This window comes from Pan troglodytes, chromosome 7 (genome assembly GCF_028858775.2).
Source record: "Pan troglodytes isolate AG18354 chromosome 7, NHGRI_mPanTro3-v2.0_pri, whole genome shotgun sequence".
Taxonomy (NCBI): Eukaryota; Metazoa; Chordata; class Mammalia; order Primates; family Hominidae; genus Pan; species Pan troglodytes.
In genome coordinates, this window is record NC_072405.2 from 143,790,609 (window position 1) to 143,808,002 (window position 17,394).

General features: G+C 47.8%; 1 protein-coding gene across 8 annotated transcripts in view; it reads right to left on the reverse strand.

Moving 5' to 3' along the window:
• ST3GAL1 (ST3 beta-galactoside alpha-2,3-sialyltransferase 1) overlaps nucleotides 1-17,394 on the reverse strand; it is a 116,278-nt gene that overhangs the window by 69,956 nt on the left and 28,928 nt on the right. The window contains exon 3 of one of the 8 annotated variants that reach the window (XM_054656366.2): nucleotides 13,913-14,005. The exons of 6 other annotated variants lie outside the window; for them this stretch is intronic. The gene's annotated coding sequence lies outside the window, so the exon portion shown is untranslated. Of the gene's footprint in view, nucleotides 1-13,912; nucleotides 14,095-17,394 lie in introns of all 8 variants that reach the window. One more of the 8 variants, XM_054656365.2, reaches the window with a different exon arrangement.

Here is a 17,394-nt window from a genome sequence, read left to right on the forward strand (position 1 = left end):
AAATGTTCTAGGAGAACATCGTGGCACCCGGAAGCTTGGAGACACCAGGAACTGTGCAGTCCCAAAGAAGGTGTCACAGCCCTGGCTTGGGGAGCCCCTAGATCTGGGCTTCCCAACGGGCCACAGCTCTTCTCTCCTTCTTGTCACCTGCAACATGGTGAATGGAGGGAGGAGGGCGTGTTTCAGCCCTGTTTGTGTTACAGCTCTTTCAGTCCCACCATTCGGCGGGTCCTGAGTTCTTGTCCCATGTCCAGGAAGAATGAGGTATGCAGACAACTGGAGGGTGAGCAAGGCAGAGAGGAGCCTCACTGAGTGACAGGACAGCTTTCAGGAGACCTGCAGTGGGTAGCTCGTTTCCACAGGCAGGTTGTCCCAGTGAATGTCAAGCTTTCAGCAGAGAAGACACATGGTGGGTAGCTCCTTTCTGCAGTTAGGTCATCCCAAAGAGTCAAGGAGACCCAGAGTGAGTAGCTCCTTCCTGCAGCTGGTAGTCCTGACACCTGCATGTCTGGCTGAGTCCAGGGTTTTTATGGGCTCAGAAGGGAGGAAGTGTGTGCTGATTGGTCCATGGATGGCCACAGATGGGCTTGGATAAAGCACCATTAAGTTCTTCCTCTAGGCCATGGACTCCCCCTGGAACTGGCAGCCTGGCCCCCAGGCTTCAGGCTGTCCCTGGGTTGAAGGTGGTGTTTCACCTGGGACCTGCCCCTTTCCGCCCAGGAGCCTGTCTGCCTCCTGCTACCATCAACATGGCATCCACAGCACCCAGGCTGTGCGTGCTGAGGGACGCCTGCAGGCCTGCACTGAGCTGCCCTCAGTCCCCTCTTGGCTTCCCTCCTGTGCCTGTCGGTGACCAAAGTCTGGAGGCGGCCAAGATGACAGGGGTCTGGCATGTCAGCACCACCCAGAGTACATACACACCCAGCTGGGTTGCGACAGCACCCAGGCTCAGTTTCAACTTTGCTCCAAAAATCAGAGTGGACACTGGGAGTGGTGAGATGCCAGGGAGCGGGAGCAGGCAATTACAAGCCTGCATGACAGGGGGGCTTCCTGGGCCCCCAAGAGCAGAGGGATGCCTGGGTCCAGAGCTGTGGCTAGGTAGCTGCAGCTGTGCCTGGGAGCTCAGGGCTCCTGCCCTGCCAACTTGATAGAAGGCAGGGTTCCCACCTGTTCCTGGTCCCTGCCAGCTCTGTGGAGCAGGCAGCCCCAGCTACGCCTCCCCTGCTGCAGCTGGCATCCCCATAGCAGCTGCTCCAGATAGGCCACTGCTGCCATCACTGACAATTCTTTCAGCTCACAAAGGTAGCCATGAATTAGGAAAGTTGGGTCAGGCTCCAAGCAGCCTGCATTCAGGCAAGCTCAAGAGCTGAGGATGCCCACCTTTGCAAACATGGCAACTCTACCCATCCCTGTGTCTCCTAGACACTAGAGCCCCCACCCTCTGCTATTATTCTACCATACTCATTCCCCAGCCAGAGTCTGGGACCTGGGCTCCTGCAGATAATTCTACATCAAAAACAGGGGAAGTAGAAAAGTTCATGAAGGCTCCTAAGTCTCTCCAAACACCCAGGGCCACAAAATCCATGTAGAGGCCTCATGAAGGGTTTTGTCTAATCAAATAGTTTGCTCCAACCAGCCAGCATCTTTCTTGTGATCTAGATGTCTGTCTCCATAGAAAAGGACATCTATTGAGGGTCAGGGACCTAATGGCTTGTGGGTTCCTGAGATACAATTATGTGTCACGGAGAAACAAAGAAAATTTTGAGACTTTTAGGCAACAGAGAAACCACTGCAAAACCCTGTAATTACAGGGCAAGAAGAAAAAAGTGAGCTGCCACAGTGCCTGGGGTAGAAATAGCCCGACGTTGCTTCCTGGATGGACCTAGAATGTTGCACAAGGTGACGTCAGAGTGGTTGCTTAGAAGAGAGGTCATTGGATGCAGTTTTCCAGCTGAGTACGGTGGGTGGGGTGCACTGTTGTTCCTGGGGCAGAGTGGGCGAGGGAGCTGTGGGGAGAGATGAGGAAGCAGGACAGGAAACCACATTTGCTGAAGGCCAAGGGCTGTGACAGGCAGACACTGAGATATATCGCTGCACTCAGTTCTCAGAACAACTCAGCCAAGTCAGGCCTTGTACCCCTAGTCACTAGACAAGAAAACAGAGGGTCAGAGAGGTGAGGAGACTTGCCCAAGCTCACCTGATCCCTGATCTGACTGATTCCAGGCCCAGGGCACCCATCCATGCTAACTAAGGTGCAAGTTCATACTGAAAAAAAAAAAAAAATTAGCTGGGTGTGTTACCACACACCTGTAGTAGCAGCTACTCGGGAGGCTGAAGCAGAAGAATTGCTTGAACCCGGGAGGCGGAGGTTGCAGTGAGCCGAGATCACACCACTGCACTCCAGCCTGGTGACAGAGCAAGACTCTGTCTCAAATAAAAGAAAAAAAAAAATTACCCAGAAATGACGCACTTGGAGAAACCTATTTAGTTTCACTCCCAGGGCCCCCAGAGACCACACCAAGCCCCTTGCCCTCATTTTGTGCCTGCAGGGAAGGAGCAGGACCTAGCCTAGATTGCTAAGCTCAGTACCTACAGAATTTCCATTCACTTGCTCATTGATTTATTCACATATCCTGCATGCCTGTCCTGTGTCAGGCACTGTGCTAGGCATTGAGGGCACAATCCCGACTGCAGGACAGTCTGTGCCCTGGAAGAGTCTCTGTCCAGTGATGGGAACACTAGTAATTAGCAATTAACAAGTACATTGAGCTATACAAGCTGTTTCCCTCTACAGCCTACACTGAGTCAAGACCAGGTGTCATCGAATGACAGCCCACGGGCCAAACCTGGCCTTCCCACCTATTTTTGTAAATGAAGTTTTGTGGAACACAAATACATTCATTCATTGATGTTTTGTCTATGGCTGCTTTGTGCTACAACAGCAAATGTGAATAGTCATGAGAGATATGATTTGGCCCACAAAACCTAAAATAGTTACTGCCTGGCCCTTTACAGAAAACATTTGCTGCCCCTGGAGCTAGGGTATTAGGGCTCCAAGGGTAGGACCACATTTCCCCTCTCCACCCCAGGGCTTTGCATTCGCAGTCCAATGTGACCAGATGAAAACGTGTCACAAGACGGGGCATCAGCTTCCCAATGGAGATGGTCCTTCCCATGAGTTAGCAAGGGTCAGTAAATACACTTGCTGGATGAATAAACAGAAAAAATGGCATTTCTGGTAGAGGAATCAGCCTGTGCTAAGACACATGGGGCTCTGCAACTAACAAGCTAGTAGAGAAACACAGCACAGGTGGGACAAAGCGAACCAGCGGTGACCGAGCAGAGCATACACAGATTTGCAGACAGCTGGGCAGGGCCAGGCATATGGGGCTCGCGGGCCAACCCCTGTGGTGATGGGTCCTCCCACCAATGGGACCGGCTTTCTAGCCCTCTTGCCACAGTGCTTAAGGTGACGCAGATGGAGAACGACTGGGTCCTCGCCCTGTGGAATTTGGCATCTACTGGAGGAATATGTCAGGCAAATGCCAGACAGAAACTGGGCCAGAGAGGATGCGGCAGTTCTGATGAAGGAGAGAGATGGGCCTTGGGAGCTTATAGGTCGAAGGTGCTGCTACCGAACAAATGTACAAGGTCGTAAAACTCAGGACCTGCTGGCTGTCCCTTATGGTGGGATGGAAAATTGAGAGGCCCAGCTAACAGGGGAGGCAGACAGGCAGACAGATGAACTCCCACCTGAAGGTGAGGACGCCAGGCGAGAGCTAACATGGAATATCAGGGGACCCAGAGGAGGGGCTCCGGGCCCCATGGTGGGCTCTAGGGTAGATGGCCAGAGAAGCCTAGGAAGTCAGCAACAGAAAGTCACTGCAGTCCAGCAAGGGGCAGTTTCACCTTGGAGGCATGTCATGTCACCAAAGGTCAACAAGAAGCCCTCTGGTCTGGCCACCCCCTTCTCATCTCACTCGCCCACTAGCCCCTCATGCACTGCCCAGGCTCCCAGACTCTCAGTTCCCTGACTCACCAGGCATAGCTCTGTAACCCCCATTTGAGGGCTGTCCCCCAGACACCCACGTGGACAAGGTTCTCACCTTCCTCAAGTCTCTGCTCATCTTTCTCTTCTCAGTGTTGCTGACCCCGGGCCCCTCTGCTGCCAGTGCTCCCCAGCCCCCTGCCCGCTCCTTTCTAGCACCTGTCCTCCTACACATCATGAAATCTCTTATTTGTTAACTTTGTTATTTATCAGAAGTCTCCCTGACTGAACTGTAGGTTTCGCAAGGAACGTTTGCTTGTGAGTTTATGGAAGTGTCCCCAGCGCTCTGAACCCTGCCCCGCCCTTGTAGGCATTCCACTGACATTTGATAATTGAATTAATGAATAAACTAGAGCAGGGGGGTGACATGGTGGGTCTTGTCCTATTCAGAATGCCTTCCAGGTGAGCATCACGCTGAGAACCTGGACGCACAGCAGGCACTCAGAGGACAAGGAGCCGGTGTCCTGAGGCCTTCTTTTTTTTATTTATTTATTTTTATTTTTATTTTTTTTGAGACAGAGTTTTGCTCTTGTTCCCCAGGCTAAATAAAGTGCAATGACACCATCTCGGCTCACTGCAACCTCTGTCTCCCAAGTACAAGCAATTCTCCTGTCTCAGCCTCCCAAGTAGTTTGGATTAAAGGCATGTGCCACCACGCTGAGTTAATATTTTTTGTATTTAGTAGAGATGGGGTTTAACCATGTTTGTCAGGCTGGTTGTGAACTCCTGACCTCAGGTGATCCACTCGCCTCGGCCTCCCAAAGTGCTGGGATTACAGACATGTGCCACCGTGCCCAGTCCCCGATGCCTTCTTAGCATACTCCAATGCTGTGCTCAGATCACTGACACCAAGGCTTTTGTTGTTGTTGTTCTTGAACCTATGAGAGTTTTCAAAGGCTAAGGGAATGCACATGCCTTTGTAAAGCTCATATGGAGAGCTTCCAGACAAAAAGCATTTCGGGAAAAGCATCCTGTGTGACAGGAGGAGCAGCCTGGGGTTTCTGGGGACTTCCTGGGGCCAGCATCGTGGGTTCCTTCTTTGATTTCTGTGGTGCCTGGAGGCAGATGTTCTCCATCAGGCAGCTAAATGAAGACAGTTGCTTCATCAGCAAAGGGAGGGAAAGAAGATGAGGAGTGTGGACAGGAGTTGTCAGAAAGCCCTTAATCCGGAGCTCCGGGGACACAAAGAGGTGAGGGCAGGGGTCCGCAGACTCCTGGAGCCCTAACAGCTGACCTGTATCTGGACTCCCACATTTATGATTATGCTCTGCAGCACCCCAAACACAGCAGTGGCTGTCCCCCGCTCTTAGGAGGGGATAGAAAAGCTGCCTTAAGGAATAGCTCTTACACATTCATATTTTTAGAAATAATGTGAAATGGGTGACTTTTGCTATAGTAACATTTGTGATTTTTCAATTGGTTTTAGTATATGTAATATATATATAGCATAAATATACATGAATATATAGTACACACACATATACTCACACATATAGTATATATACATTATGTATGTGTACATATATACACATGTATGTATATAGTATGTATGTGATATGTGTGTGTAGCTATAGATACATAACCTGTATAGCGTTTAATATGTACCTGGCTGTTCTAAGAGCTTTAAAATATTAACTAATGTAACTCTTACAATAATCCTACGAGTAGCTACTATTATCCCACTTTACAGAGGAAGTGAGGTGCAGGGAAGTGAAATCTCTTGTCTATGGTAATCCAGTGGGCTGCAAGTGGATCCAGGATGCAGTTCCTCCCTGCCACCTCCCTGACCCCAGGCAGCCTGCTTAAAAAGCCATGTTCTCCTCCAGTGAAAACACATGGACACAGGGAGGGAACAACACACACCAGGGCCAGTCAGGGGGTGAGGGGAGGGAGAGCATTAGGACAAATAGCTAATGCCTGCTTAAAACCTAGATGACGGGTTGACAGGTGCAGCAAACCACCATGGCACATGTATACCTATGGAACACACCTACACGTTCTGCACTTGTATCCCGAAACTTAAAAACAGAAAAAAAAAAAAAAAAAAAGCCACGTTCTTAACCACTGTACTGCGGTTCGTAAAACTACGTTTCAGGGATCTCTGAGTCATTGAGATACTTCTGGGGAATCCATGATATCAAAGCCATTTTCATAATGAGATGAAGGCTTCATTTACTCTTTCACACTCATTCTGTCCTGCATGTACAGTAGAGCTCCCCAGAGACAAATGACATCTGATTTCACGAAAGACTGAATACAGAGGCAGAGATGAAAACCCAGCTGTTTTCCTTTAAGCCAGATAGTAAAGGGATCTGTAAAATAATACCACTCTTCTAATTTTGTTGTTGTTGTTGTTTGTTTGGGTAAGTAGTTATTTTTTCATGAAAATGTCATTTATGGGATGGGCACAGTGGCTTACACCTGTAATCCCAGAATTCTGGGAGGCTGCGGCAGGTGGATCACCTGAGGTCAGGAGTTCGAGACCAGCCTGGCCAACATGGTGAAACCCCATCTCTACTAAAAATACAAAAATTAGCCGGGTGCAGTGGCATGCACCTGTAATCCCAGCTACAGCAGGAGAATCGCTTGTATCTGGGAGGCGGAGGTTGCAGTGAGCCGAGATTGCACCACTGCACTCCAGTCTGGGTAACAGAGCGAGACTCTGTCTCAAAAAAAAAAGTCATTTATGTTACCATATGATAAATTCTTTATTGTGATTTTTCAAATGAAGTACTAAATAAATATTGAAATAATTCCTCAATTTTAATATAGAATATGATACATATTAACAGATAAAAGCCATGACATCAAAAGCTACTTGGGACCAATCAATAGTAATAGAGTGAAAGGCTCATCCTCGAGAGCAAAAACTTTGGGGCGGCTCGTGTGATGCCATACTCTGCTGTTCCTCAGTACCGAATGTCCAGTGGTGTTCTGAGGAGGACACGTTTAGCAATTTGCCAGAACTGTTCTTCCTGCCCTTGTGCAGGATCTATAGCATCCTTAGCCCTCACCTACAAAATGCCAGAAGAGTCCGCAGGTGCTGGGACAGCCACATGCCCCTCCCCAGCGTGGAGGGGGTGATTGTTTGGGGACGAGAAGCATAGCTTTGGAGGGCTAACTTCTGCTTCACTCCTTCTCTCACTCTTTCCCATATTCATTCATTCAAACCACTAAGGTACTAATTAAGTGCCGGGCTGGAGCTGAAGGAGTAGGTGTAAATTAATTAGTCTTTCTTGACTACGTTTCCTTCAGAGGAATTACTCAGGGGCCATGGTTCTCTCAATTTCCGCTGGATGCTGGAGTTCCGGGAATCCCTGGATTTCCATGGAATGTGGGCCTTCTAGTCCCCCAGCGACCCCGCAGTCCAATGGCACTCTGAATTCCGTGGAGACCCATAGAATTCCAAACCTCAGAGTTGTGTAAAATTCCTTAAGTCTGTGGTACTCTGGGGACCAGAGAGAATGACGTGCAGGTGTTGCAGACACCCAGGATCTCATGATCCTTGTCTGTGCTATTTTTCCCCTGTGAATTACCAACACCCTAATTTTTCAAATGGATTTGAGGTGAGTCATGGGCTCTAGTGCAGGCATGGGCTCTCCAGCAGCCTACACACAGGTATGAGAGCTCACCCCGCTCCCCACCAACTCACCGCACATTAGTCCCCAAGAAATGAGAGCCATGAGAATGGGCTTTCTCTCCTATCAGGAGCGAGTTCCTCTGTCTGAACTTCCTGTCTTTTCATCTGTGTGTCCATCCCTCCCAGCTCCCCATTCCTCCCTGACCTGCACTCTGTGCCCCATTGGAGGCAGATCCACTTGCCCGTCGAACAATCCCACTGTGGCTGTATCCTGGCCTTGGTACTGCTCCCTGTCCCAGCCTCAATAGGGATCCCCTTCCAGCTCTTGTTTCCCCATCTCCATCTCCCTTCCACTCCTAATTTCACAGCAAAGTCACAATGGGTAACAGGTGGCAAGAACCTTCAAAGCATTTTCAGTATCTCTCTCCTGGGAACTTATCGAAAGGACATAGTTCAAATGACAGAAAATGCTAAAGGCAACACGGTGGTCTTTGTGATAATGATGATGATGACATACGCTAATATGCAAATAAGCAGCAACAGGGAGAGATGAGTACTTAAGTATGGCACTTCCTCTTGATGAAATATTAACACAATACAACCATATAGCATAATTGTTTGGGGCAATTCCAGAACACTCCCTGAGTGACCTCTCCTCCACCAAAGTACTGGGGATTCAATGGGGAAAAAAACGGGCCCAACCCCCAAGGAGGTTCCAGTTAGATGACTGACCATCTGTTGAGATTGCAAAGTGCAGAAAGCCAATTCCATTCTATTCAACCAACAGAATAAGCAAATCATCTCCCCAGACCCAAAGGCCTTCCCTTCTTCCTCTTCTTCTGACACCCAATCCTCCAGCACAAAGGATATTTTTAGAGACTGAGAAAGTGTTTACATGAATGCCATTTCTTCATTGCCATTGAGCAAAATGGTGAAGTGACTTCCCCACACAGGCATTGGACATATATTATATAATATTATATGTTATAATATATATATGGACATATATATATTATAGGACATGGCACAAATGCTTGCCAAATGGATTTCAGACACACTGGCTTTGGGTTCACTCGTGTCTCCTTCCTCCTTCACCCCATGCCATCCGTATCAGAAAGGGCCGTGGGATATTTTGGCAGGGTGTGTTTGCCTAAGTTAATTGGAGGCAGACAGGGCTGCAAACAGCAGGTATTCTGTATTCTGGCCTGCATGGAATGCAGATAAGGCGTGGATAGCAAAGTGAAAGGACCAGGAGCCCACAGACATGGGGTCCGCCCATTTCCAGTTCTCCAAAGGCTGGAGGCAAGTCGGAGGAGCTAAAGAAGAGAGAATTAATCCCCAAGGGGGCCCAGGCATGTGTCCAGGCCAGTAGCAAGGCCAGCTAGCCAGACATCATGTCTATCAAACCAGCAGCTGGGCTGGCTCTGTGTGGCTGACACAAATGGACACACTGCACCAGCCTTCAGAGCACCAGTCTCGGTGCTGGTGAGTGAAAGGCATGCCTGGCCCACAGGGTGCTCTGTGAGTCCAGTGAAGAATAAAGCATAGGCTACCACCGCTCAAGGGGCCCCCAGTGCAGCAGGGGAAAAGGAAAGGTACATGAGCCCTTCCTCACAAGACAGTGTGGTCAGTGAAAGGAAGGCAGACACAGGCAGGGGTTTAAGGGCTGACGAGGGAGAAGCCCTGCAGCTGAGGATGGAGTGGAAAGGGGGAGGAGGAGTCCCGGAAGAGACAACGCTAAAGCTGAGGGCTCCCCAGGAAAGCAAGAGAAGGGCATTCCAGGTAGAGAAGAGCACATGCAAACCTCACAGACCAAGTCCTGCAGACATGGCAGGTACTTCATTTGGGGTGATGAGCCCAGGCTAGAGCTACATTATATCTATATCTATATCCATAGCCACATCTTTAGCTTCATATTCTCTATAGATCTATAGAATACTGGCTGTTAGAGATTACTGTGTCTAGCAGGGTTCTAAGCACTTTCACATACATAGGCATACTTCACTTAATCAGACTTCACAGGTGCTGCATTATTTTGTTGTTGTTGTTGTCTTTACTAATCGTGGCAACCCTGTGTTGAGCAAGTCTATTGGTGCCATTTTTCCAACAGTATGTGCTCATTCCATTGGCATTTTTTAGCAAGAAAGTATTTTTTAATTTTTTTTTTTTTTTTTTTTTTTTAGAAACAAGGTCTCACTCTGTCAAGTTCTGATCATAGCTCCCTGCAGCCTTGAACTTCTGGCCTCAGTTTCCCAAGTGACTAGGACTATAGATGCACACGCACCATTCCCGGCTAATGTTTTCACTTTTTTTGGTAGAGGGTGAATCTCGCTATGTTGCCCAAGCTGGTTTGGAACTCCTGGCCTCAAGCAATCTGCCCGCCCCAGCCTCCCAAAGTGCTAGGAGCATAAGCCAGCATGGCTTTAATTAAAAAATACAAAAAAGTATTTTTAATTAAGATATGTAAATTGTTGTTTTAGACATAATGCTACTGCACACTTCATAGACTACAGTACAGTATAGTATAAATACAACTTTTGTGTGCACTGGGAAACCAAAATAATTTGTATGACTTGCTCTACTGCAATCCTCACTTTATTGCAGTGGCCTGGAACCAAGCCTGAAATATCTCCACATCTGTATTAACTCATTCAATCCTGGAGTTTGGTGCTGTTGTTATCCGTTATGTCCATTTTGCAGATGAGGAAACTGAGATCAAGAGAAGATACTGTATCCAAGGTGGCAAAAGAAGCAGAAGTGTGATTTGAACCCGGGTCATCTGTATTCAGGGTTCACACTGTGAAGATGACTCTGTGATTAGCAGAAGGTGGGGTGGGGTGGGACAGGGAGAGCACACATGAGGCTGGGGGTCTTGATGGGGCCCTGAACGTGGTGAGCCTTGTCCTTTCTGCAATGTGGACTCTGTTCCAGGATAGTAAGGGTCATGGGCATTAAAAGGAGGAAGGACATACTCGGATGCCCTTCAGGAACAAAGATTATCTGTAAATGCCCAAATGCTTATAGCTGGGCATGACTAGAATAAAAATTAGTCTTTTGAGAAGGGATCAATCTGTAGGTTGACTTCTGGAAGCACATAGAAAATTTCCATCCTTCTGATGGCCCCTCTCTTCTTGGGACATTGGCATTGTAAAGGCCTCTGGGCCTGGCCACAGTGGTTCACCATGGAAAGCCCCTTCTTTCTGGGAAGAATGTCTCTGCTGCAGCCAGATGGTCTCCCAAGCCGGCAAGGTGGGAGGCCTGGCTCCTGTCCTTGCAGCTCACTCATGTCCTGCCACAGGCCCATTTATCACGGGCTCAGTGAGGAACCATAGGGATAAATGCACCTGTCAATTACTCAGCCTTTACGATGGGCCAGACACCGTACCCAGCTTTTTGAGTCCTCGTGTCATTTGAGTCCTCACAGAACTCTCCCAAGTGGGTACTATTATTACTTCCTTTTTTACAGATGGGGAAACCAAGGCTCAGAAAGTGTTATTCCCACCTGTTTCATAAAATCTCTGAAACCCTGCCTATCCTCTGCTCTCACACCCGAATGGTCAACACAGAAGACTTCTGTGCCCACACACCAGGCACCAGCTGGGTGTCCTCCAATTTAATTCTGACACCATCTACCTGGAGACAGGGTCAGTTCCCACAGGTTGAGAGATCAGTGCCCCAGACTGCCCCCAACTCCTACCCCAAACACAAGCCTCAAGTCCTGGTCTCTGCAACTTCTGACCAACTGGCTTCAAATTGGGTTCCCATGACCCCCTTTCTGGGCTCAATTAATTTGCTGGAAGGGCTCACAGAACTCAGGAAAACATATTTACTGGTGCAAAGGATACAGATAGAGAGATGCGTGGGGGGACGTATGGGGGAAGGGGCATGCTACCCTCCAGGAACCTCCAGTGCTCAGCTATCTGGAAGCTCTTCCAACCCAGTCTTCTGGGGTTTTATGGAAGCTTCCTGACATCAGCATTCCTTCTCCCAGGGTACAGGGTAGGACCCTCTCTGGGGAGGATCTCAAGACCCACAGTCAGAAAGGCAGGGAAAGATTAGAGTCCTGTGTTAGGGCAGGGGAAGGAAGGCAGGAGAAAGTTGGAGAGATCCTGTGTCCCGAGGCCTGCCACACCCAATATTATCACAAAAGGCTGTAACAAGGGCTACAAAAGAATGAGCCAGGAACTGTGGAGGAAATCCAATAATCATCCTAACACCACACTGCCTAAGCTCCAAGGGCTGGAGAAAAGCATCCAGGAGGGGTGCCAGGCTTGCAGAACGCCAGGCCCATTCTCTGGAACCCTCTACAGCTTGCACATCCCTGCAGCATCCATCTCCCCTGGGGGTCGAGATTGGCTCCACTGAATCAAGAAAACAAGGCCCTGCATGAATGAAGGTCACGAGGCTGGCAAGCAGCAGAGGCATCTGGAATCTTGTTCCTACAAACACAGGGCCCGGCTGTCTTGGATCTTTGAGCACCCAGGGAGGGCACTTCCTGTTGCCGGCTGCCATGGTTTCAGCTGTCCGGTGCCTGACCTTTCTAGAAGATGGTAATGATGAGAGTTGTGACTGCAAAGCCTCTAGCCAACAACTGAGAAGAGCTACACTCTGAGGTCTGGAAGGTCTGTGCGTCTTCTGCTCCATTTTACACATGAGACAATAGGGGCAGGGAGGGGCTGCATTTGAGGGCACTGCGGAACCATGGAGGGCTTCCGAAAGATCTCTCTAGTGAAAGCTGGAGGAAGAAAGTATAGGCAGAAGGAGCAAACAGCAGGCCAGACTAAGTTCCATGACAGCAGAAACCATGTTTTTGTTTTTTGCTGCTGTATCCGCAGTACCCAGCATGTCAAAGGCATTGAATTAAAACCTACTGAATGGCCGGGCATGGTGGCTCATGGCTGTAATCCCATCACTTTGGGAGGCCAAGGTGGGGGGGATCACCTGAGGTCAGGAGTTCGAGATCGGCCTGGCCAACATGGCGAAACCCCATCTCTACTACAAATATAAAAATTAGCCAGGTGTGGTGGTGGGAGCCTGTAATCCCAACTACTTGGGAGGCTGAGGCAGGAGAATCACTTGAACCCAGAAGGCGGAGGTTGCAGTGAGCTGAGACTGCACCATTGCTCTCCAGCCTGGGCGACAGAGCGAGACTCCATCTCAAAAAATAAATAAATAAATAAATAAATAAAACCTATTGAATGCATGTGTGAGTGAGTCTGTTACAGCTGCCCAGGAGAGGATGCAAAAGGCTGAGGGAATCCAAGCACTGTTAGCACTTGGCATTCCTTTCTCTGTGCATATGTAATTAGACATCCCACCTTCACACCAAAAATTAGAGCATTCCACCATGCTGGTTAAAAACTCCTTGTGTGGCTCAAATGCATATTATTCCATTCTGTGGCTGTACTGGATGTAGCTCATCTCCTAATCTTGACATTGCAGGTATTTCCAGCATATTGCTTAAAAGCAGTAGGCAGTGAGGATGATGGGGAGGCAGCAAGGGGACTGGGCTCTGGAGACGCTGTAAGCCTTCACAGCGCAGCCCCCCAACTTATTAGCTGTGTGACTGTAAGTTACTTAACCAGTCTGTGCCTGGGTTTCATCATCCGTAAAAAAGGGAAATGACAGCAGCTGGCTGCCAGGGAGGCTGTGGGGTGAAATCTATGTGTGTGGTGTTGTTAGAAAGGCATAAGAGCCACAGCCAGTCCTGCGACAGTGCTCACAAACACTCCCCCAGCCCCAGGACTCCTGAGCTCAGCTGATTCCTGAGAATGCAGTCCCTGATGTGGGATCACAGGTCAGCCCGCAGAACTTCAAGGAAAGTGCCTTCGAAAATCCCAGCAGAACCAAGAAGAACAAAGTTCTTTCGCCCTGTTCCCTGAGCCCAAGCACAAGGACTCAGAGGATCCAGAAGGCAAGTAAATTCACTGTACCATGGAGCACCAGGATTCCCACCGCCAATTCCCCTTGTGGCCAGCTCACCCAGCAGGCAGCAGGTAAGAGAAGGCACTCTCGCTGACACTGCAGCTCGCAAACCGGACAAAGAACCAGAGCACGTCCAGGAAGCTGACGCTCCAGCCCCTGGGCTGCACGCCACTTATCTAGGGCTTGCATTTTATTCTAAAGTCATAACTTCGCATTATTTTTCCTTAAAGAAAACTCCCAAATTGTACAAGCTTCAGGACCCAAATAACCAGAACTGCACCTAAACATACCACCGATTTATTAATTGATCTGTTTCTCCCATTAAATTATTATCATCGGCCAGTTATGGTGGCTCATACCTGAAATCCCAACGCTTTAGGAGGCTGAGGCTGGGGAATTGCTTGAGCCCAGTAGTTCCAGACCAGCCTGAGTGGCACAGCAAAACACCATCTCTATAAAAAATATAAAAATCAGCCAGGCATGGTGGCGCACGCTCGTATTCCAGCAACTCAGGAGGCTGAGGCAGGAGGATCGCTTGAGCCTGGAAGGTCAAGGCTGCAGTGAGTTGTGATGGCACAACTGCACTCCAGCCTGGGCGCCAGAGTGAGACTCTGTCTCAAAATAAATAAGTAAATAAAACAAGGAAACAAATAAGTTATTAACATCTTGAGGACATAGCTCTCATCTTATTCTGTTTTACCTCCAGTGCTCAGCCAAGCGCCAGTGAACTGGAAGGCACTCAGTAAGTATTTACTAAATTAATGAATGAACAAGAAGAAAGGAAAAACAGCCTGAATGAGAAGCTCCCCCACTCTTCATTTCACTCATGCCACTTGGATCCATCCTCAAAATCACCCTCTACACATTAATCCGCTAATCCTTCTCTCCCCATCAGCCTTTCAGATACTCCAGAGTGCTCCCAAGTCTCCTCTCCCCTCCCACCCCAAACAACCCCTGTTTCTGCCACTGCTGCTCTTAAAGGTTATCAGCAACGGAAATTCCAACAGCTCCTGGCTGCTGCCCATCAGAATATTGAACGACTGCCAGGTTGTCCTCTTATCTAGTCAGAGTGCCCTGGCCTGCATTCGGTCTCTGGGCCAGCTGATAACATATTTTTGTTGTTGGAGGAAACGCTTTAGCTCCAATGGGGAGGGTCCACCCATGTGACACTGCCCAGAGGGAAAACAGGCCTGGTCCTCTGAGGGGAAATGACAGCAGCCACAGCCCCCTGAAGAAGACTGAATCAGTCCCTGTGTACCCTTTGATCAACAGCCCCTGCTCTCCCTCTCACCTCCCTATTTGCTCTTTCCTGTCCGTCATGTGACTTTGTTCTAGAAACATTTCCTGGAAGAGACCCTCCTTGACCACCACACCCATGCTATGCCCTGCCCTGGGACCCCCTGCCCCTGCCCACACCATATATATATATATATATATATAGACATATATATATAGAGACATATATATATAGACATATATATACAGACATATATATACAGACATATATATAGACATATATATAGACATATATAGACATATACAGACATATATAGACATATATAGACATATATAGACATATATATAGACATATATAGACACATATAGACATATATATAGACAAATATAGACATATAGACATATATAGACATATATAGACATATATAGACATACATATATATAGACATATATAGACATATATAGACATAGACACATATATAGACATATATATAGACGTATATATATAGACATATATAGATGTATATATATAGACATATATATATAGACGTATATATAGATATATATATATAGAGAGAGAGAGAGAGAGACTGTGTGTCTCTCCCTCTTTCTCACCCCTCGCTAGGATCTTTGTCTGATTAGAGCAGTGCCTGGCACAGAAGAAGCTCAGAAATGTTTGTCAATGCCTGCCTGAAACCAACATTTATCTGGTGCACATTCTGCATGTTTGCTGGGAGCTGGAGACACAAATGTGTTTAAGTTAAGGCCTCCACACTGAAGCAGCTCTCCCAGGAAACCACTCTGCAAGAGAACAAATGCTCCCTCTGCAGAGGCCTGGTTCTGTAATCACACCCTCAACCTGATCAAGGTCTTCACAAGGACAGGACAGCAGTCCTGCATCCCCCACAGAAACTCTCACTCCCACATGCAACTCATACACCACCACATGCGTCTACACACACCTCCTAACAGGACTCCATCTGAGAGATGCAGACCATATACACAGTCCACATGTTTTGGCTGGCCTACACTGTGAGGGCCAGACACTGCTGTCAGCAGGGACAAATGCTTCCCCAGTCTTCTGCTCTAGTTTCTGTCCTGAGAGAGGTTTCTCCCTAGGCCTTTTGATCAAAAGCCGAGGGACAAACAGGTGCTTGCTATAAGCTTGCTGCTTTACCAGCTGTATAATCTGCACAAGTTAATTAGCTTTTCAGAGTCTTGGTTTGCTCATCTGTACTTGGGCCACCAAGTTGATGTCAGAAGTAACAGCAAGGGAAAGGGTCTGAAACTGGGCCTGAACATGGTTTAATAAATGCAGTTGGTGGCGGCGTTGATAGTGAGAGTAGAATGACTGTTCAGCATCATTCAGATAGACATGAATTTCCAGAATGTCCTAGTATAATTAGTATGAACCTATGGTGATTTTAATAGATAGATAGGTCAATTTGAAAATGATCTGAATGATGTGTGGATATACATGTGGATGTGATTATGTATGTATATAAATGTGGGTATCTGTGTGATACACCACACACACACACACACACACACACAGACACACACATCCCAGTTATGTCTGCTCAGAGGGCCTAGAGGCAATGCTACCCCAGAAACAGTGAGCACACCTAGTGGCCAGATCTTGGTTTCTAAACACCATTTTCCATGGAAAGGAACCAGGGCTCCTATGTTGATTCCACCACTGAGGTGAGGAGAGTAGAAGACGAGGCTAGAATACCTTGCTGTGACAACAAGGCAGCAAGTGCTCAAATGACGATGGAGAAATGTTAGAGACACAGGAGCCAGGCCCTAGTGGACAGATTTGGGGCAACATAAAAGTCAAAATAACTAATGATCACAAAAGACTGCAACCTATTGAATAAAGTTAAAATCTGTGAGTCCACACTGATATAAAGAAAGGAAGGGCCGGGCATGGTGGCTTACGCCTGTATTCCCAGAACTTTGGGAGGCCAAGACAGGCAGATCACTTGAGGTCAAGAGCTGGAGACCAGCCTGGCCAACATGATGAAACCCCATCTCTACTAAAAGTACAAAAATTAGCTGGGCATGGTCGTACATGCCCATAATCCCAGATACTCAGGAGGCTGAGGCAGGAGAACTGCTTGAACCTGGGAGATAGAGGTTGCAGTGGGCAAAGATCAAGATTGCACCACTGCATTCCAGCCTGGGTGAAAGTGACTCCTCCATCTCAAAAAAAAAAAAAAAAAAAAAAAAAGATGAACAGAGGAAGAAAATTTCTTCTTTATAGTAGGAAACCAACTAATAAATGAAAAAGAACCAGCAAAATTAAAAAAATCACCATTTGGCAACTATGATAATAATAAATCTATTCAGGCAAGAATCATCAAAAGATGCTAAAACTAATGACTGATAGACTGAGGACTAATCAGAAATCTACACAATCCCAGAAGTTCTCCCCATGAGATGCTTATTAATTGCAAAGGTGAAACAATAACTTTGCAGTGGAGACACCTGGAAGACACCACCTTAACTGAGAGCTCCAAGCTAACATCACCAGTAATGGGAGACAGCCACACCAGTGCCTCTTGATACAACGCACTGAAAAGGACACATCAGCTCTGGGCTA